At 45.3% G+C, this 22,878-nt stretch overlaps 1 protein-coding gene across 1 annotated transcript in view; it reads right to left on the reverse strand.

The window, feature by feature from the left end:
- Positions 1-22,878, reverse strand: part of LOC144930545 (uncharacterized) — a 171,084-nt gene that overhangs the window by 81,458 nt on the left and 66,748 nt on the right. The window contains exons 3-5 of the mRNA XM_078852703.1: positions 18,192-18,285; positions 17,035-17,243; positions 7,223-9,058 (exon numbers count right to left, since the gene is read on the reverse strand). The gene's annotated coding sequence lies outside the window, so the exon portion shown is untranslated. The remainder of the gene's footprint in view (positions 1-7,222; positions 9,059-17,034; positions 17,244-18,191; positions 18,286-22,878) is intronic.

Raw genomic sequence — 22,878 nt, forward strand, 5'->3', positions numbered from 1 at the left:
GCTCTCCAGTAATAGTCCATCCTTTTTCTCCACCCTTGGTCGCTCAAGTCTCTGATCCTGGCAATATTCCGACAGTTCTTGCCCTGCCCCTTGTATCGGGGTGGACCGCTTATGCCCACGTTCTCCACCACCTTGTAGCAAGGCGACGACTAACTGGCACGGCGCCTCCTGCTGGTCATCCAGGGAATTAGCTCTTTTCCAGCATATGGAGTGCCCTCTGCAGGCTGGTGTCTCACCTGCCGCTGGTCCTGTATCTCTCCTGGACCCCGACCAGCTTATCAGGGCCAGCTGGGCCCTAATTGAGCTGGTCACAGCTGTGGCTGCTTCCACAATCAGCCTAGCTTTTTTCCAGCCGCAGCCCTCTCCAGGGGTGCTTTTAACCCAGTTCTGCGGGAGTGGGGTAGCCACCCCACTACGTAGGGATAAACATTTTTAAAAGCACTAAAAGGAGCCCCTCACTGAAATTCACTTTTGAAAATAGGACTTAGGCTGCTAAGTCACTTAGATGCTTTGAAAATATTCCCCTGGGTATTTAATTGCGGTAGGCAGTTACCTTCCTCTAAAGAATTTATGCTGTAGAAGGCAAGAAAGCCTTTTATAAGCACCCCTCTTCTTTCTCCCCTCCACCCCTCAGAAATCAATGAAGCTAATTCTAATAGGAGCAGTAAAAAATACTGGTAGATTCATGACTATGTGCAAAATTTCTCCATTGTTGGGTTTATTAACTCTTCTTAGAGGGGACCTTAAGTGATACAACATTCTCTTTCTTACACATTGCTGACCTCAAATTGCCCATTGCCTCTGCGGTTCACCTTGTTTTATGCATCTCAGTTGCTCACTATCACCTGTCTGCCTTCTTGTGTTAGAATTCCCCTTGCTCCATGAAAAGCATTTGAAAAGCGTCCAAATCTGAATATTCCTCTGCACTTCTATAGCGCCTTCGATGCACAGATTTCAAAGCACACCTATAGACATAAATTAACTAAGCCCCACAACTACACTGTAGTTCTGGACAAAGGATCTGATCCAAAATGCACTGAAGTCAAGGAAGAACTTTTCTTAACTTCAATAGATTTTAGATAAGGCTCTTGAGGACTGATTCCATTTCCTGGCCTGTCAATCTGTCCCCTTTCATGAACACTAATTTTACTCATTTATTTTTTTAATGCAGCTCAGCTATCACTCAGATCCTTTCAGACGTGCCAAGTCAGATGGATTTGCCGCATGCCATGGTCCATAAAAATGAAAGGTCAGCTGTTAATTGGTTTCAGTTTAGGTTTAGTCCTTTTCACAGCCGCCATACTTAATTTATATTTATGGTTTTTTAGACTTGTTTATTCCAAAAACATAATTCTCTGCTTTGCAGCCATTGATTTTGTTAAAAAAAAGATAATAAAACTGTAATGAGTCTTGCAAGAGATGCAAAAGTGGAAATGACACAGAGAAAGAAAATAAGCATTAAAACAGAAATATAATCAGATCTGTAAAACCAGCCCTAGAGACATTTGCAATGTATAATGTAACTTTTATACCTCTTACTTTGCAACGCAAACTTTCAAAGAAAATTCATTTAATTCTGCTACTAACCTTACCTAACCCCAGTCAAGTAATAGATAGTAAGAAAAACAATTATATACCTGTGCAGTAAGTGTTCATTTAGTTCAAGTGGTGATTCAAGTATTCTGAGTGCATAATAAAGACCTGAAACCCAAGCCCCCAATCACAACAGTGGGAACCCCAGCAACTCTTGTTTGAAATGATCCCTCACTTAAATCCCACTTGAGCCATGTAAATAGAGTTTAAGTGGGACATCATGCTGCAGAGACCTTGTGCTAACTCCTCTGCACAGAGGCAAATTTCACCAGTTACTCAGAGGCCCTGATTCAGCAAGATACATTAAACATGAGAGTAGTGCAATGGGACTACTCACATGCCTAAATTAAGCACATGCTTAAGTACCTTGCTGTTTTAAGTCCTTGCTCTGCAAGTAGTCCCAGTAAAGGTGAAATTCACCCCTATGCAGAGGGCTCAACATATGTTCTATACATTATTTAAATCTCACATAAACCCTCTTTTAAGGGCTTAAACAGTGCATAGGCTTTGGGAGGGCCCTCACGAACGTACTACTCAAGAGTATCAGAATAGAGCCCTAATTAATAAATCCTTACAAGATGTCTTTGAGGCAGGTAAGTATGATTATTCCATTTTGCATGGAAAAATTGAAGCTCAGAGAGATTGTGGTCAGCATTTTCAAATATGGGGGGGTCTAAATGCAGGCACCTACATCCTCACATAGACATCTAAATAAGTGGTCTGACTCTTCAGAGCTGCTGACAACAGCTGTCCAGAAAACAAGATTCAGTTTCATGAAAAAAATCTGGTGATTTGAAATTTGTTTCCATTCTGATGCAGAATAAAACGGAGGTCTTTTGAAAACTTGAGAGAGAGCACAAGAAAACCCAAGGAAAGTCAACAGCCTAGTGGCTGCAGCACTTCCTTAGGGTATGGATGACCCAGGTTCAAATCCTTGGCCTGAATCAGGCAGGGAAGGGACTCCTTTAGTCTCCCATAGCCAAGGTGATTGCCCTACTCATAGGGCTATTGGTTATTCTGGGGTGGCACACTCTGTGGTTTTGACCAGAAATTCCATCCTGGACCTGAGCAACTTTCCTGACAAAAAGAAAAGGAGTACTTGTGGCACCTTAGAGAAATTTGTTAGTCTCTAAGGTGCCACAAGTACTCCTTTTCTTTTTGCAAATACAGACTAACACGGCTGCTACTCTGTTTCCTGACAAAAGTTTTGTCAAAACCTGTACGTTTCCATGAAAACTTAGGGATTTGACAAATCAACATTTTCTGATGAAAATACTTATTGTTGAAAAGTTCCCAACTGGCTTTAGTGCTGAATTTCACACTGACTTCAATGGAAGGTGCTGTAGGCCAGCGCCTCCAAATACCAGGCCATTTCTTTACCATGTGACTATCAGTTCAGTGCTCACATTTGAGCCTTTCAGCCTTAAATGCTCCATGGCTCAGTTTCCCCATCTGTAAAATGGCAATGATAGTACCAATCTCAGATGGTGTTTCAGGATTGCTTTATTATTTGTAGAGCACTTTGAGATCTTAAATGGACAACAGAAGCACAAAGTATTATTCAAAATCCTAGGATGAAAGAAGCTATGTACCGAGGAAAGTATCATTAAAATACTTAGAGAGAACCAGATAAAATTAGTCTAATATATACTTCCACTGAGTTCACTGGGCTTTGGTTCAGACCTGTAATGGCTAACACAGAGGTGACTGCGAAGTGTAGTGATTTCTGTGCTAGATCACTTAATCTGTATATAGTAGGTATCAATATAGACTGTAATTCTGTAAAGTGCTTTGAAGCTTGCTGAAGGTAATGTATACAACTCAATCAATCAGTAATATTAATAAAAGTAATTATTATTATGAATTATAGTTCCACTTGATTTTGACAAAAAACTGACAAAAAGCCAGGTGTTTTAGCTACCTGGATAAATTTTAGTTTATTTGATACTGTGGTGGATGGATGTTGAAGTCAGTGAATCTTTCCATTGACTTCACTGGGGTTTGATTCAGCCTCTATGTTACTGTCCTGTCCAGAACTCCAAAACTAGCTCCCATTTCCAGATTCTCAGCTTCTTAAATATTTTCAGCCTAAACACTTATCTCTCCCATTACCTCAACCAACTTGTTGATATGTCAAATGAGAAACATGCTGGTAAGTTGGCTGCAAACGTTTCTTCTTCTCCTAGTGCATCCAAAACATACAGATTACACCATCCTGAACTCACATAAACTCTGATTGGGTTTATTGCAGGGCAGTAAAGCTGACCTGACTTTGCAAATTGGTTTAGAGAAATGGAAACAAATCACCTGACAGCTTCCAAGTCGGCTTCTGCCGCCCAAATATCTTTCCTCCTTGAGCATTAAATGTGTTGGCCCTCAGTGAGCATCCACCAAATGGGACTAAATGAGAACAAACCAGGCAGGTCACATTGCTCTCACATGTGTCTCTTAGGGCATTTATTACTCAAATGTTCTCCCAATCAGTTTTTGTTATTGGCCTTGTAATTCTCTGGCTTTCTCTGATGACATTGACTGATGGACACCAGTTTGTCCATTGCCTTCGGTGGGCCTTGGATCAGGCCCCAAGAGGCTGCCTGACCATCCTATAACCTTTTCTTCTAATGCCTATTGCACAGGATGGGAAAGATGATTTGCACTCTCATGGCATGTTTCATCCGAAGATCTCAAAGTGCTCTACAATCATAAGTTCATTCTCACAACAACCCTTTGGGGCAGGGGATGTATCATCTTCCCTATTGGGGTTATATGTGCAAATTGAGGTTTAGAGACTTGTCCTAAATCACAGAGTGAAACAGCAAGAGAGGAAGCAATAGAATCAATGTGTCGCCAGTCCCAGTGGGCCTGCTCCGTGCTGTAACCCATAGAGGTAGCTTAGCATTTTATTTTACTTAGCAGTAATGCAAGGAACGTACAGGCCCGGATGCTGTAAAACATTGGCTTAAACAGATTAAAATAAATGAAGCATAGGCCTATGACCCTTAGCACAAATTAAAATGGCCCTGCAGTTACCCTAGATTTTGGTGAAATGTAAATAGCTTGTTGAAGAGGGGAGTTGATACATAATGATGCCAGTCAACTGCAGGACTATTGAATGATACTCGGCTTAGATATTTTAGGATAAAATAGTTGGCAAATGTTTAACCACAAACTTGCTTTAGCCATAGTTGACATATATGGTACTGAGCTAAAAGGCATTAATACGTTAATCTATAGAATAAAGGCAGCCCAGTATTATTAAGGTGAGGAAGTTAGATATGGGCATGGGAGGCGGGGCAGCCGAATGAATATTCATGACAGTCCCCCAGGGTCTATAATAGGCCAGACCACCCTGTAAGCGATAGTGAGTTTTTCATCATTGACCCTTCAGCTCTTCATTGTCATTGTCTATCACCAACCTTCAGGCACTGGGGTCTGGACCATCAGACTCATCTGACGTGCCAAGTCCTTTGCCTCTTACCACCAGATCGCCAAGGAAGGGTATGCGTAACATAGGCGGCGAGTTATATCTCCACGCGGTGCCTTAGCACCAGCAATATTCAGAGCCCAGGAGACCAGCTCCACCAATATTTGGGGCCAGGTGTCCCCTCCCATCCCCTCTTGCTGCCCCGTCTGTCCCCCCCTCATGCCTCCCCCAAGCAGAGGGTCCCTGCCTCTGCCTCTTCCGTGCAGCTCCATGCTGCCTCCCTTTGCAGCAACTGCTGCCGCAGGGTCCCAGCGCCCCCCACCTCCACTGCCAGGGCAGACTGACTGAGCCTGCCCTTCCACCTCAGACCCTTCCCTTTTCCGGCGGGAACCTCCACCAGCTTCCCCCCCCGCCCCCCCACAGTCACCACTCCTCCCTTGTTGGGCAAGGGGCAGCCCCATCCGTCACCCCCAGTGAGGCTACAGTCAGGGGCAACAGCAGGGGAGGAGGCGCACGCAGCACCCCCCGGCACCCACCACGGGTGGACCTGAGAGGGGCCCTAGGAGCACATGCAGTGACAGTGCTGGGGGGCGGGAAAGGGAGGCTCCGCCCCCAGAGCTTGCTTGCCGGCAGGGAAAGGGCTGGAGGGAGCCCTCCTCTCTGGCCCCTGTCCCGGAGCAGCCTGCCTGCACCCCAAACTCATCCCCAGCCCTGCCCCACCCCAGAGCCCACACCCCCAGCCAGAGTTTTCATACCCCCACACACCCTCAACCTTCTGCCCTAGCCCTGAGCCCCTCTAACACCACAAACCCCTCATCTCCAGCCCCAGCCAGAGCCCTCATCCCCCTGTGCTCCAGCCCTCTGCCCCAGCCCTGAGCCTCTCTAACCCCCCAAACCCACCAGCCCCAGACAGACCCCTCACCTCCCACACTCCTACTCTCACCCTGAGCCCCTCCCACAGCCCAAACCCCTCATTCCCAGTCCCAGGCAGAGCCCTCACCCCCTACACTCCTACTCTTGCCCTGAGCCCCTCCCATACCCCACAGCCATCACCCCTGCACCCCCTCCCTCTTCACCTGCTCCCATCCCCAAACTCCCTCCTAGAACCTGCACCCTGCACCCCAATCCCCTGCCCCAGCCTAGGGCCTGCACCCCAGACCTCCTCCCCCACCCAAACTCCTTCCCAGAGCCTTGGGCAGGTGGGGGGCAGAGTTTGGGCAGGGGCGGGTTTTGGGCACCACCAAAATTTCTACAAACCTGCCACCCCTGCGTATATAAATATATGAGCATATGCAAGGAAGGATACCAAACACTGTACTACTCCTATTTATGTGGTTTGGCGCTTTCTTGTTTTTGCTGGTTGTGTTAATAAAAGTGGCTAAGGCTTTGCTTTGCCCTCCATGTGAGTGTCTTCGCTATACACATCGGGACTCCCCACGAGATATTGGACTTGTCAGTTTTAATTCTGTTGTGTCTGATTCTGGGACTAGCACCCGATTACCCCCAGCTCATTAAATTAGTGTTAATTGATAACCAATACAATTATTAACCATTAAAGAATGAGGCTACGGTCCACTAAGTAGCACTCTTTATCCGTTAACTACAGGGTTCATTGACTGTATTTCACTTATATGGCAACAATAAATATCTGGGTGGAAAAGAAAGATCAAGCCCTCAAATCTGTGATATCTGGCACCTCCAGATACATTTCTGTGTAGCCGGGTTCTTATATTGACCCCCCCCCCCATCACTGTAGTATCTGAGCTCTTCTTAAGAGTAAAAAGCGGTGTTTTCTAGTGGGTGGTGCAGTGAGTTTGGATTCTGAAAACCTGAGTTCTAGTCCCAGCTCTACTACTAACCTGCTGGGTGACTTTATGCCAGTATCTGTGCCTCGGTTTCCCCATCTGTAATATGGGAATCATACTCTTGTGTAGCACTTTGAGATCTACTGAGGAAAAGTGCTTTATAAAAATTAGATACTATCATTATCTTGCTGTATTCCCTCCTGGCAAGATTTAGGTGGATATTTTGTTTGCTTGTTCAAATATAAAAATATTAAATGGATGTGATTCTCAGCAGAAAGAGTCTCGCTGACTTTAATGGTGTTTGGAGAAGACTCTACATGAGTAAATATTTTGGGGAAAGCATGGACAAAAGTTGGAGTTGTGCATTTAGCTCCCCTGTTATAGAACTTTGTACAGATACCTGTTTGGTTTTCAGTGTGATTAGTCCATTCTTGTCTCCTACAACAGGCAGGTTTTCCCCTCTCATAAGATCATCCTCTGGGAAACGCTTTCAGATTCTTTACGATCAAATCCGAATTCCACCTTCGGAGGTTGCACTGCTGCATAGGAAGGGCCAAATGCTGACTTTGGATCTGTGCACACAATTCTGACTTAGGTCTCTGGGCCAGATTCCTCTGGCCCAGATGCCCCTTCAGTAAGTTGCTTTTCACCAGGAATGAATCTGGCTCATTGCCTGAGTGATTTGAGGTGCGTCCAACTCTCTCCCTGTCAGATCTTTGCCATAAGTGGAGTTACGCCAGGGATGTATTAGACCCACTGATTTTTGCATGTGTTTTATTTTATTAGAGACAACATGCCGTCTCCCTCCTCTGACGGCAGGACTGGTGCCATTCCATAAAGTGGGGCAGGCACTGGGGAGGCTCCACGCGCAGTGAGCACGCCAGGCATGTCACAGAGCACACTGCTGTGCAGATGGGAGCAGGTTGTGGCCGGATAGAGCAGACGTTCTGGCACTATACAAATCCTCTGAACCTGAGCTCCTGGACCCTCCCACCTCACAGGGTCCTAGAGCCTGGACTCCAGCCTGAGCCCAAACATCTGCACTGCAATGAAACAGCCCCTTAGCCCAAGCCCTGCCAGCCTGAGTCAGCTGCCATGGGCTAGCAATGGGGTTTTAATTGCAGTGTACACATAACCCAACAAGTCATGAAGATGGAGCAGTTCCACTGCCACTCTGTGGCTTGAGGTAGGGGAATTATTTACCATTGACCCCGCAGAGATGCCCCATGCCTAGCTGTGTTTGTCAGGCTGAGAAATGAAATCATCTTGACCTGGTCCAAAGCCTACTGAAGTCAGTGGAAAAGCTCCTGTTGACTCCAAAGGGCTTTGGATCAGGCCTGTCATAAGGAATTCTAGTCCTTGTCAAACACATAACTTGTACTCGGATTAAAAATATTTAGCTTCCAGCTTCCCTTTCTCAAGGCATTATGGGACCAATCCAGTTCCCAAAGAACTCAAAAGAAGTTTCTCCATTGATTTTAAAGGGAGCTAAATCAGGCTCTATTCCAAGAAATGCATTTCTCTTGATCTAATGAAAAGCAAGGTTCTTCTTTGTATGGCTGATGTAAACATAGAGCAACAATTAAAATTCAGATGGTTAAGCCAGATAATTGCGTCTGGAGTAGCAGAGTGTAGTGCTGTGATGCTTCTTTCATATTTGTGAATCGGGCATTGTTCCATGGTCTGTTCTGGGTGACTACAGTCACACACTGAAGAGTCTTTAATTTTCCATTTGTGCAGCAAGTATCCACATCTGCCATGGCTTACGTGGATATGATTTAGGGTTGCCCATGAGCTTCATGGGAGGATCGAAGCCAACGACCTTCTGCATCGGGTCTTTCATGAGGTGTTTATTTGTGACTTCCTGAGAATTTCATTTGGCTTTCCAAGCTTCGTCAGGGTTGAAGTTGCTTTGCTGAAGGTTAATTGCATTGGTTGACAACTTCAGGCGGTGGTAAGGGACATTGTTAAGGTCCTGGTGGATGGGAAGACGTTCATTTTCCACCAGCCCCTGGAATTCCCAAAGGGTTGTGGCATCGCAGTAAATGGATGGGGGAGCAATGTGCGACAGCACTGCTAACCTGGGTAAATTGAGTCATAGATATACCTTGTGGCTGTTAGTTCTGATTCATTGCTATATCTTGCAGCTGTTAGTTCTAAACAGCAAGGGTTATTGATTCATAGGTATACCGCTTGCCGCTGTGAGTTCTGATGTAATTATTCAGTAACTGAAAACCTGAAAATAAATAATTGTAACAGTTCAGGAAAATTGCAACCTATTTTGTGAAATGACTTCTAGGTTTTTACAAGTGGTCTTAACAGAGAGAAAATATGTCAGATTTCACCTAATCAGCTCAACAGAACCAGGGTGACTGAATTTTTGGGACCATGCATCATGTCTTCGGTCTCCAGAGGAACGACAAGATGGAATCTTATTGTGGCTGGATGAAATCCTAAACCTCCTCATTTGTCTCAAGTTTAAACCAGGCCTTTCACTGAAAACTCTTTCAGTATTTGATTTGACTTTGGATTTGGACAGTATTTCGGCCCTATCTGAAGGCAAGTTACACCTGCCCAGTAAAACTATCCAGAGAGCAAAAAAGTGTGAATTCCAAGAGACTTACTCCACTCCAGTAAGCCTAACCTGGATCAGTCTTTCTCTTTAGTATCGTTGTTGCTGGACTATACGTACCGCATCATGTCACAATACTAATGCCTGTGTAAAGGCCAGATGCACCACAGCAGCGCTCAGCTCACCCAGGCACAGAGAGACATTCTGGGGCTGCTGGAGCCTAAACTCGCACCTCAGAACTGTTTTCACGTGAGCAAACAAATAAAAGTTCCCAAGGAACCATCCCCCAGCCAGGATTGCTAGAGCACATCATGCTCAAGCCCTCCCCCAAAGTGCCATTTATGCTGTGGTGCCAGGAGCAGTTGGCCTTGGGACGTCAGCCCAGAGACAGGAATCCTCAACTTCTGCCTTCAGGCAGCTTTAAGTTCTCCTCACACTGCGCTAGTCGTGGGGCGAACAGAATGTTGGGGCTGAGAATCTCCTGCCTTTTTCGCTGAAAATGGCTGTTCCTTACTTTATTATCCAGGCTCTCTGCAGAAAACATCCCTTCCTTACAGAAAGGTGGCTTGCTGGGGCCCCATTCGGACATCTGGTTCACCTGTCCATAACATCACCTCCATAATATACACCAGCAAGTGGCTTTTCTGTCCGCAAAGCTATAGACAAAAGCATGACGACTTCCTGTTGGACTCCTTCACCTTCACGATCAGAAACAACCAGGTGGCAATGGCAGGAAACACAAGGCCATTTCATGGTCTTTTTATCTATCCAGTATTAGACAATACACAATACTAATTAGGTTGTAAAGGAATTTCACAAGGAGACACACATCAGGAAGTTCTAGACGTACAGAATTGACCTGCACCTGGCTGTGTGATGTCAGGTTTGCTCAGCCTGTCCTGATGTCAAGCTATGGCCTAAGATGTCAAGGAGAAACCAGTTGTATTTCTCACCTGCTCTTTTAGGATAGAAACACATTAGTACAGTCAATTGATACTGCGTGAGGAACATTGTCACGTGATGACAAATGGCAGATGGGTTTGAGTTATTGAGATATAATGCTGAATGACTAGCATATGAAGAACACTAAGACTACAGATATAGACTCTTAGAAATGTAGAGCTGGAAGTGACCTCAAAAATTCATCAAGTCCAGCCCCCTGCACCGAAGCAGGACCAATTAAACCTAGACCATCCATTCCTGACCAATGTTTGTCCAACTTGTTCTTAAACACCTCCAATGACTGCGAAGCCTATTACAGAGCTAACTACCCTTATAGTTAGAAAGTTTTTCCTAATATCTAACCTAAATCTCCCTTGCTGCAAATTAACTCTATTACTTCTTGTCCTACCTTCAGTGGACATGGAGAGCAATTGATCACCATCATCTTTATAAGAGCCTTTAACATATTTAAAGACTGTTCTCAGACCACCCATCAGTCTGCTTTTCCTCAGGATTAAACATGCCCAGTTTTTTTAACCATTCCTCATAGGTCAGGTTTTCGAAACCTTTTATCGCTTTTGTTGCTCTTCACTGGACTCTCTCCAGTTTGTCTACATCTTTCCTAAAGAATGGCACCCAGAATTGGACACAGTACTCCAGGTGAGGTTTCACCAGTGCTAAGTAGAGCAGGTCAGATATATCCCTGCCTTACATATAGCACTCCTGTTAATACACTCCTGAATGATATTAACCTTTTTTGCAACTGCATCGCATTGTTGACTCATATTCAATTTGTGATCCACTATAGCCCCCAGATCCTTTTCAGAAGTACTGTGGCATAGCCAGTGTGATAAAGTTCCTCCTCTGCCTTGGTGGGTCCGGCACCTTTTGGTGGATTTGCTCATCTCAGAGGTTCACAGCAGCCCTCAGTTTGGTCACTTCTGCTAGAGACACAAACCTGCCATTCACTCAGCTAACTTTATCACTGGCCAGCATGGGGGAAACGGAGAACAATCTCCGCAGTCTCTGTTGTCCCGCCTAGTCAGTCAGGGACGGGCCAGATCCCTTTCCAAATTAAACCTTCCCTTCTGGTGTTGCTCACAGACCAGGTCAACTCCTCCTATGTCCAATCAGGAGTTGCAGGGATGGGGGGAACCCAGGCCTGCCCACTACACCGGGTTCCCGCCCAGGGCCCTGTGAATAGCAGCTGTCTACATCTTCTGTATCAGCTGTGTGACAGCTACAACTCCCTGGGCTACTTCCCCATGGCCTCCCTCCAGCACCTTCTTTATCCTCACCGCAGGATCTTCCTCCTGACGCCTGATCACGCTTGTACTTGTCAGTCCTCCAGCAACATACATTCTCACTCCCTGATCCTTGCACACCCCCTACTAACTGGTGGGAGGTCCTTTTTAAACCAGGTGTCCTGATTAGTCTGCCTGCCATAATTGATTCTAGTATGTTCGTAATTGGCTCCAGGTGTCTTAATTAGCTTGCCTGTCTTAATTGGTTCTAGCAGGTTCCTGATTGCTCTAGTGCAGCCCCTGCTCTGGTCACTCAGGGAACAGAAAACTATTCATCCAGTGACCAGTATATTTGCCTTCTACCAGACTCCTGTACCCCACTGATCTGGGTCTGTCACACCAGTTATTCCCCATTTTTGTAGTTATGCAACTTTAAGTTTTCCTTCGTAAGTGAAGTACTTCACACTTGTCTTTATTGAATTTCATCTTGTTGATTTCAGATCAGTTCTCCAATTTGTCAGGGTTGTTTTGAATTCTAATCCTGTCCTCCAAAGTGCTTGCAACCCTTCCCAGCTTGGTGTCATTTGCAAATTTTATAAGTGTACTCTCCACTCCATTATCCAAGTCATAATGAAAATATTGAACAATACTGGACGCAGGATTGATCACAGTGGGACCCCACTGGATACATCCTTCCAGTTGCACAGCAAACCATTAATAACTTCTCTTTGAATATGGTCTTTCAACCAAGTGTGCACCCACCGTATAGTAATTTAATCGAAACCACATTTCCCTAGTTTTCTTATGAAAAAGTCATTCAGGACTGTGTCAAAAGCCTTACTAAACTCAAGATTTATCATGTCTACTGCTTTCCTTCCTACCCCAGTCCACTAGGCCAGTAACCCTGTCAAAGAAAGAAATTAGGCAGGTTTGGTGTGATTTGTTCTTGACAAATCCACACTGGCTATTCCTTATAATCCTATTATCTAAGTGCTTACAAATTGATTGGTTAATAATTTGTTCGAGCATCTTTCCAGGTGTCACAGTTAGGCTGACTGGCCTATAATTTCCCAGTTCCTCTTTGTTCCCAAGAAAATCAATAACAAAAGTGGCTGTAGACTTGGACAGTGCGGTTACCCAGGGGGAATGTGCATAGGTTTTGATAAGGAACTAAACTTTCAGGGCTAGATGCTCAGCTGGTATAAACTGGCTTAGCTCACTGAAGTCAAAGGAGCTCCTCTGATTTACACCAACTGCAGATCCAGCCTTTAGAACTTTTTGAAGGAACCTCATCAATTGTACCTAAAAAACCTTAATGGGTAAGTACACACCGACGTTTCATTTTGACTACTGCATGTTAGTGGAATTCTTTGTAACCAAATATTTCACAGTGCTTTACGAGCATAGGCCTGATAAAACCTCTGCTACAATTTACAGTCCAATTTACGGACTCTCCAGTGCTTCTGCTGCAACAGTGGCGATCTGCATTGCCCTTTATGTAGGGCTAAGGCTTAACAGCATAAAGTTAGCCCTCAGTGTTAGTGAGACTCCACGTTCTCATTCATAATAAAATGACAGTTAAATCAATCTTTGTATTAGTTGTTTTTCACTTGGTTTCAAATTGTATTTTTGTTGGATTATATGTTATCATATAAAATCAAAAGTTAAAATGGAAACACAGTGTTCTGATGTTGTCAAAACAAAATGTTTCAAATGAACTGAAGTTATTTCCCCCATGCTCCCTCCCTGAGCTTTCCTTTGCAGAAAATGTCAGCATTTTCAGGTTTTGCTCCAATTCAGAACAAAGCCGAATTTTGAGATCCCTCGTGAAATGGAGCGTCCATCCTGCGCACAGCTCTTTGAGAGCAATGTGTAAACAAACTTGACAATGGAAAGTTCAATGGTTTAAGCATGATTTGTGTTTGCTCTGCCTCACAACTTGAGCCAAATGCAATGATGATGCAAAAGGTGGGGGAAGTTAGCTATCAGTTACAGTGTCAGTGGCCTAACCATGGACTGTTACTTTGCACTGATTCGGTACTCTGTATAGACCAAATTCACACCTGGTGTAAGCAGGCCTACTTCCCGTCAAAGGGGCCAGACTCAGCTTGCAAGTATATCAGTGCAAATCTAGAGTATCTCTATTGAGGTTGGTGGATAGGATCAATTACACTAATGTAACCACATTCACTGCTGAGGAATAATGCCTGATATGCCTTGGTGTAAATGAGGTGAAAATTGGACTCCATTTAATTACTCTGTGTGACGGGTTGTGTCACAGAAACCCCCTTGGGACTGCCACCTGATATGCTGAGACTACCTCTGAGCCCGTTTTCCCTGGCAGCTTGAGTCTTCAGAACCCTGCCTTGTTGAGCCAGACATGCCAGCCTGCTCCAACACAGGCCTAGGGTCTGAACCACATACCCCCAAAACTGTAGTCTTAACTGAAAATGGCTTAGCAAGTGTTCCTGTCTCTCGCACCCAGATACCCAGTTCCCAGTGGGATCCAAACCCCAAATAAATCCGTTTTAATCTGTATAAAGCTTATACAGGGTAAACTCATAAATTGTTTGCCCTGTATAACGCTGATAGAGAGCTATGCCCAGTTGTTTGCTCCCCCAGGAATTAATTACTTACTCTGGGTTAATTTATAAGAAAAAAGTGATTTTATTAAATATTAAAAGTAGGATTTAAATGGTTCCAAGTAACAACCGTCAGAACAAAGGAAGTTACCAAGCAAAATAAAATAAAACACACAGGTCTAAGCCTAATACAGTAGGAAACTAAATGCAGCTAAATCTCACCCTCAGAGATGTTCCAATAAGCTTATTTCACAGACTAGGCTCCTTCCTAGTCTGGGCCCAATCCTTTCCCCTGGTACAGTCCTTGTTCCAGCTCAGGTGGTAGCTAGGGGATTTCTCATGACTGCAGCCCCCTCTGTTCTGTTCCATCCCCTTATATACCTTTGGCACAAGGTGGGAATCTTTTGTCTCTTTGGGTCCCCACCCCTCCTTCTAAATGGAAAAGCACCAGGTTTAAGATGGATTCCAGTACCAGGTGACATCGTCACATGTCCTGTGAGACCCCAAGCCTTCATTCTTCCCAGTCTGACTCACAGGAAGGCTTGCAAGTAAACAGAGCCATCTACAGTCAATTGTCCTGGTTAATGGGAGCCATCAAGAGTCCAAACCACCATTAATGGCCCACACTTTGCATAACACTTTGCATAGGACGTCAGAGTTATATTTTAGATTCCTATGACAGGTTTCAGAGTAGCAGCCGTGTTAGTCTGTATCTGCAAAAAGAAAAGGAGTACTTGTGGCACCTTAGAGACTAACAAATTTAGCTGAGCATAAGCTTTCGTGAGCTACAGCTCACTTCATCAGATGCATTCAGTGCCACAAGTCTTCCTTTTCTTTTTGGAGTCCTAGTTTCAGATACAAGAATGATACATTCATACAACTGGATGATCACACTCAGTAGATTATATACTTTGTAATGATACCTTACAAGAGACCTTTCGCATGAAGCATATTCCAGTTACATTATATTCACACTCATTAGCATATTTTCATAGATTCATATGGAGTGCAACCACATTGTGGATTTACACCAGTATAGTAAGAGTTATGGGCCAGTAGACTCATGCCAGTTTAGTCGGGGCGGGGGTGGGGGGTCAGCAACTGTGCAGTCGCTAAATAGAGCTTACTCTTTCTTACACCCTCCTGTATGACACCCTTCTTGTTCTTCACCCTTCCTTCATGTTAGTGTCTGATGCAAAGCCCATTGAAGTAAGTGCGGGTCTCTCCACTGAATTCAGTGGGCTTTAGAACAGGCCCTGAGTATATAAGGTCCATTCATTTTGCTCTTCCAGTGAATGGCAAAATTACCTATGTGGGTTTTTATGCTACCTTTGGCACTGTGGTATCAGAATTCCTGTGCAAGTCACCATACTTTTTCCCATTTACACAAGTCTGTAACTGGTAACACTGGTAGCACTGCTGGGGAGCTTGACTCATTGTCTACAATCTTTGAAATATCAAGCTCAGTCGCGTAGGCAATATAGAGGAAAGCAATGTCTGTGTTATAAGGGGCATAACATTACAGACTTCAAAGGTTCAAATATTTAGCTTCTGTAGCTTCTTAAATATTGTCACCTGGATGTCTCGAAAGTTTGCTGAGACGGAACCCAATAAATCAAGATAAATGCATGCTTTGATCTGCATGATGAAAACACCTGCTTTTCTACATGTAAATTCCTTTTTATAAATGTTTATGTCTCTGCCAGAATTTAAAATAAAAAGAATCAATGAGTTTGTTTTATATTTGCCCTCTGCGGTTTTCTACTACATTTCTGTAACCCAATGGGGTTTTCAGGGAAGGCTCATGGTGTTGTAGTTACCAGGGAAACATATATTAAGCTGTTCCAATCTAAAGGAGAAAGTTCCTATTAACTTTCTATTAAAAAGCAGGTGATGTGAATTAAAAGAAGAGGTACCAGGATGGTTACTCTATTAAAACATTGAACTAATATAGCTACTTTCATCCAACTCCAAGGAGCCCAAAGCACTTTCTGGCAAGATTCAGCAAGTAATAGAAGTTGTGAAGTAGAATACACCTCAGGGTGAGTAGTGGTGGCAGAATCTAACCTTTCACAATCTAGACTTCACTGTTAGGCATGGCCATGAGCACACGGTGGCGCATTGAACTGAACCAATCCAGGAGTAGCCTCAGAAGCAGACGCCGTGTGACTGTGGGCTGGTCTAAACTTAAAACTTTTGGTGGCATAGCCATGTCGGTCAGCATTGTCTTTTCTTTCTTTTTTTTACCCACCTTGACCAACTAGGAAAAGCCCAAGTGTAGATGCAGTTAAACTAGTATAAAAAAAAAAAAAGTCCTTTTCCTGATATAGCTTGTTATATTCCAGGGAACTGAATAAGCTATACCAGCAAGAGAGTTCTATGGCTGGTATACACTGTGTCCCCAAAAAGGGGGTTTGCCACGATAGCTATATCAACAAACCCTTTACAGTTCAGGCTAGGCCTTAGAGATACCACCTTTGGGCAAAATCCCTCCCCTGTTTTCTCCGTGCTCCGGGGAGTAGTAATTTACTTCTGGCTTTTACCAGAAGAAATTTACAACATTCCTTACATCAGCCCAGCCGCACTGGCTGGAAAGTGGAGCCAAGTCTCCACCCATTCCCCACTCACCTGCTCTGGGGAGCAGGAAAACCTCATAGCCCCACTTACTTCTGCATCCCTGCACTAAGTGTGTAGGTAGCCCATGTAGCCGTCTCAGGGGGTTTCTCACTCTCTTGCACAGGCACTTAGGCCAAGTCACAATTAGGCCCTGGATTAAATCTCAAAACACCCATCAGAGGAAGGTAAAAAGTATTATCCCCATTTCATGGATGGGTAAACTGAGGCAGAAAGGAGTCACTGGTAATTGACTTACCCAAGCTTTCCATGTGAGTTGAAGAGAGAACCCATTTGTGATTCCTAACCCACTGCTCTAACAGAACTTATTCCCTCCTCATCCTTTCAGCATATCTTCTTTGATTAAGAAAGGCATTGATTTTGTTTAGAACTGATGTTGCTGTGTCTGCGTGTTGTCCTGCAGAAATGGACCTTGAGAGAAGCTTCTTTGCTTCAGTCATTTGGCGTCTATCAGTGGCATCAACATGTAAAATAATGGAACAAAAGTCTTATTTTAGTAAGCTGGCATGAACGGCTGAAAGGTTGTACTGTTTTCTCTCTGTCTCTTTTTATTTCGATTTTATTTTTGCTGGTTTATTTCTTAAGGTCCATGTCTAAAACAAGCAGGCTTTTTTCGTTAGTGTTCTCAACGGATTTAAAAAAGAGACAGAGAGCCCTATAAAGCCAAAAACAAAATAGAGGATCCAAGTAGAGAGGTATGCGTTATTGGATAAGTGTTTAATTTATGGAATTTGGCCGGCAGAACAAGTGTTTGAAATGGACTTCAATAAGTGTAGCTCGTAGTATAAATGTGGCTTGTAAAGTTGTTTTACAATCTGCCTTGCAGAGCAGTCGAGGCCTCATGGAAAACACTGAAAAACATTCTATTGAGCAGCAATGCTGTTTATATTTCATATTTTCTCTATTTGTTTTCCCTTTGGTTTTATAACTAAGACCATATGCAGAAAACAGGATCTTTGTGCCTTAAAATATCCACTCGGCCCTGCTACTTTATTAATAAAGAATATCTAGCAGCTGGAAAATACTTTATACCTTCACAGCTCTGTTCAAATAGTACCAATTAAGTCTTGTTCTATTCCCTGTTTCCTGCCGTGATCTTGGGCAAGCCACTTCGTTTCTCTGTGCCTCAGTTGCCCATCTGTAAATGTGGATAATGGCACTTCCCCACCTCCTCGGACTGAAGTTAGGATAAAAACATGACAGGATTCTGAGGCTACAGTTGTGAGTGTGTGAGATACTACAGCTGATGCGTCAAAACCAAAACTCTTATCAGAAATGTGTTGGTCTCAACTAAATGTTTTTGTTAGGAAAATTTCAGGTGCAGGAATGAGGAGGGGGACACCTGGCCAGATTGACTAGCCCACCCCAGAATATTCAAGAGTCTGATGCACTCACCTGTCTGTAGGAGACCTAAGTTCAAGTCCTTGCTCTGAAGCAGAAGGTGAGTGCCTGGATCAGTTGGCTGTAGAGTCAGTCTCTCCTGTTGGAGCTGTTTCAACATGTGTAAATAATCAAATATTCGTTGAGCCAGAAAGACTCTGAGTATGTCTACATTGGAATAAAAGACCTGGGTCGGTGGACTCAAGCTGTGGGGCTAAATATTGCTGTGTAGATGTTTGGGCTCAGGGCATAGGCGCTGACTCCGTGGGTGCTCCAGGACTGGAGCACCCATGGGGAAAAATTAGAGCGTCCTCTGCACCCACCGGCAGCCAAGCTCCCCTCACCCCCCGCCCCACTTCCTCCTCCTCCCCTGAGTGTGTCACGTCCCTATTCCTCCACCTACCTCCCAGTGTTTCCCACCCAGCCGCCACCAAACAGATGTTTGGCAGCATTAGCACACTCCGGGAGGGGGGAGGGAGGAGCGGGAATGTGGCGTGCTCATGGGAGGAGGCGGGGAAGAGGCGGTGCCAGGGCGGGGATTTGGGGAAGGAGTTGGAATATTGGCAGGGAGGGGGCGGAGTTGGGGCGGGGACTTTGGGGAAGGGGTTGGAATGGGGGCAGGGAAAGGGTGTGAAGAGGCAGGGCCTCATGGAAGGGGTGGAGTGGGGGCAGGGCCAGGGCAGAGAAGGGGTCGAGCACCCACGGGAAAGAGGGGGAAGTGGGGTCCCAGAGCTCAGGTTCCAGGCCAAGTCTGAACATCTACATAGCAATTTTACAGCCCAGCAGTCTGAGCCTTGCAAGCACCAATCAGCCAACCTTGATTGCTGTGTAGACATACCCTCTGTGGCCCAATGGTTAGGACACTCATGTGGTCTCTGGGAAACCCAAGTCCAAGGCCTGGCTCTGATTCAGACAGAGCCAGGATGTGAATCCGCGCAGAGACACCACTCATGGTCTTCCAGGTGCGTGCCTTTACCCGCAGGCTATTTGCTATTCTGGGCATCTTTTTTTTTTTTTTTTTGCACTAAACATTTCCAAAGGTCTCAGTTTTGTTCCAGTCCAGCACAAAAAACAAATGTTGAAGCCTCAACATTTCTCACAAAACAGAATTCTTCTTTTCCAGACAGCCTTTTTCTAATAGTCATAGTTAGCCACCCAAGTTAAAATGGCCTGGTTCCAAACTCTGATGGGTGGCATTTGTCCTTATACAGACATGCCAGTGTAGCTTTGCTGCATGGGTTTATTTAATGCCACTTGTAGGAAACAAGCTTAGTTTTTTAGTTTAAGAGCTGTCACTAATCATTTTGTACCCTCTTGCTGTGATTGCATTGCACTCAGCCCCAGTAGCTATTTTGAAAGTCTCTTTTTTGTTCATTTATTTCCAGTGTCACAAACCAATCTGTTGTAGAGCCTTGCTTCGTAAATTCATTATGACTCAGCCAAGCACTCTGTCGCTGTACCGGAACTTTTCCCTCCAGCTGTGCACTCGTGAATTTTACTTGCTTTTGATTTCCTTTGCAATTTGTGCTGAGAGCAGCACCCTTTTACAGAATGCTTTCTTTCACCACATCCCTTGAATTTAGCATTTTTTGGTCATGGTATCCACATTTTAGGTGTTACCAACTCCCATGATTTTATCGGAGTCTTATGATATTTTTGAAGCCCCAGCTCCTGGAGTCAGGTGATTACACAAGAATCTCATTATAAATAAAGTAAGTTTTCTAGCCCTCATGGGTGCAGAGAAAAGCTTGAAAACATGATCTCCAAAGGCTCAGATCTCCGTAGGTGAATAAAAAGAACCCAGCATTTATCATTTTGTAAAATTGCGTGATTTACAGGCCAATCTCATGATTTTAGGGGTCCTGATTCATGGTTTTCGAAAGCTTGGGATTGGCAATACCATTTGTTGCAAAGAAAAGCCATTTGTTTGATCTTACATTCTTTCTTAGTGCCTTGTTGTGTATTTTTAACTGAATGCACTTCATTTCTTTTACTGCTTGTTAACACTTTCGTGTGGGTAACACAGTTTTCATTGGCTCTCCAAATAGCCTGCTATTCTCTGCAAAGTCTCCCAGTAGCCCCCACTTTGACCTGATAATCGTTTGCACCACAAATGATTCGGTCTCTAATTAGTCCATTTGTTAACTGTTCAAATTCCTCATGACTTAGCTTTATTATGTAATAGGTCTGTAGCATAATGTTCAAGCATAGAATCATAGAATCATAGAATATCAGGGTTGGAAGGGACCGCAGGAGGTCATCTAGTCCAACCCCCTGCTCAAAGCAGGACCAATCCCCAATTAAATCATCCCAGCCAGGGCTTTGTCAAGCCTGACCTTAAAAACTTCTAAGGAAGGAGATTCTACCACCTCCCTAGGTAACGCATTCCAGTGTTTCACCACCCTCCTAGTAAAAAAGTTTTTCCTAATATCCAACCTAAACCTCCCCCACTGCAACTTGAGACCATTACTCCTTGTCCTGTCCTCTTCTACCACTGAGAATAGTCTAGAACCATCCTCTCTGGAACCACCTCTCAGGTAGTTGAAAGCAGCTATCAAATCCCCCCTCATTCTTCTCTTCCGCAGACTAAACAATCCCAGTTCCCTCAGCCTCTCCTCATAAATCATGTGTTCCAGACCCCTAATCATTTTTGTTGCCCTTCGCTGGACTCTCTCCAATTTATCCACATCCTTCTTGTAGTGTGGGGCCCAAAACTGGACACAGTACTCCAGATGAGGCCTCACCAATGTCGAATAGAGGGGGACGATCACGTCCCTCGATCTGCTCGCTATGCCCCTACGTATACATCCCAATCTTACCTGGCTTGTTGGGAAGAAGCAGTGACATTCCTGCGCGGTCACAATATTCAAATTTGTGAATAATTTATCCCCTGGGATGCTTCTGCTGCAATATATTGCAGTTTGCCAGTGTCTCTGGGTCCGCCATGCGTTGTAATCTGGAGAATTTCACATTCTCCTAGTTCTCCTCAGCACCATTTCCTTCCAGGAAAAGTGAGAAGCTCTACAGTCATCTCTTTCAGTTCTGCCCTAGGTCCCCTTCTCGAGGAAGGGATTCATGTGGTTTCATTAGCTTGGTTTTGGGCCTGAGTTTCCTTTTGACATGTTGTAATAAAAAGATGGCACACAGAAATGCTGGGAAGAGCCTCATTTTTATTTCTTGGCCTCAGTCACCTGACATAGTTACATAATGGTTTGGCCATTAGCCAGGGACTTTAGAGACATCGGTTCCATTTCTGACCTTGCCGCTGACTTCCTCTGTGACCTTGGGCCAGCCACGTAAAGCCTATGTTCTGCTGTTTCTCAGGTGTATAATGGGAAGGAAAGCAGCACCCTACAGTGGTGTTGTGAGGATAAATGCTTTAGAATGGTTGAGAGGTGCTCAGATACCATGGTAATGGGGCAAGTTAGATGTGACAGGTCAGTATTCACTGGCTCCATAGGCTGGCTGCCATCTTCCATATGGTGCAACTGCATTAGTAATAAAGGAATTTGTGAGTTGCTGATTGTCTACCTCACACTAGGAAATATCACAGTGCCTGGCAAGCCTCAGAAGTCCCATTCTCTTTGGATTAAGGACCTCATGGCCTGGAGGCTCCGGCCAGGGGTGGGACCCTTGGGCATAGGCATAGTTTGACTTCTATTTTTGGGGGGCAACGGCCGGCAGGGCTCAGGCCAGCTCCGCAAAGCAGGGTCCAGGTAAGGAGCTCCACCTCCCACCCAACTCACCTCAGCAGGTCACCCACTTGTCTGGGGCTGTTTGCCAGTGGCTGCTCTCCAGGGGCTTGGCCGGCCCTGGAGCCGGGTCCCCACCTGGGCAGCTGACCAGCTGCATGAGCAGTCAAAGAGGGCTGGGAGCTGAGGAACAGCTGCAACCCTGGGCAGGCAGCAGATGGGGGAATGCCACGGCTGCCCACTCCATGACACTGCTAGTCAGAGGAGCAGCTGCCCCGCACTGCCTGGCTCTGGCTTCCCACCTACGATCTGGCCAGAGGGGGGCTGAGAAAAAGGAGGAGGTGGGGGGATGGAGCTGCCCCCAGGACTGCCCCACTCTGGGTAAGGCACTGCAGTTTGGTGGGGCAACACCCTCATGCCCCCTCAACTCTGCCAATGGGCTCAGGGCTTCAGCCCTGCTGCTCCTGGCTTCAGTGGAAGGGTGGGAGGGAGCTTGGGGTTTCAGCCCGTCACTGCTCCCACCTTCAGCCTGGGTGGCAGCACCAGGGATGGGGCTTCAGCCCCATGCTGCTCCTGGCTTCAGCCCCGCAGGGGAAGCCGGGGCTTGGGGTTTCAGTCATGGGGGCCCATGGCCCCCCTGAAAGGGCTCACAGACCCCCAGAGGGCCACGGACCACCAGTTGAGAACTGCTCCTCTAGACGAAAAGAGACTGAGTCTTCATTGGGATTTGGCCCCTTTACACTGTTCCGGGATGTAAACACAGCAGATCTTGCCACCAACACATTCCCTCAGCACAGGGGATAAGTGGAGGATGTGTCTGGAGAAAAGGGGTCTGTCACTACTTGACAGCTGTTTTTGGCTGTCAGACTGTCCTAGCTATTGGGTCCATAAACAGCCAACCGCAGCTTACAATAGTTGAGGATGCTCTAATTTGTATTGAGGATTGACTCAATCTCAAACCTGAGATTACAGAGAGACAGTCCCTCCTTCCACTCCCATGTCTTGTACTA

Source organism: Lepidochelys kempii, chromosome 5 (genome assembly GCF_965140285.1).
Source record: "Lepidochelys kempii isolate rLepKem1 chromosome 5, rLepKem1.hap1, whole genome shotgun sequence".
Taxonomy (NCBI): domain Eukaryota; kingdom Metazoa; phylum Chordata; order Testudines; family Cheloniidae; genus Lepidochelys; species Lepidochelys kempii.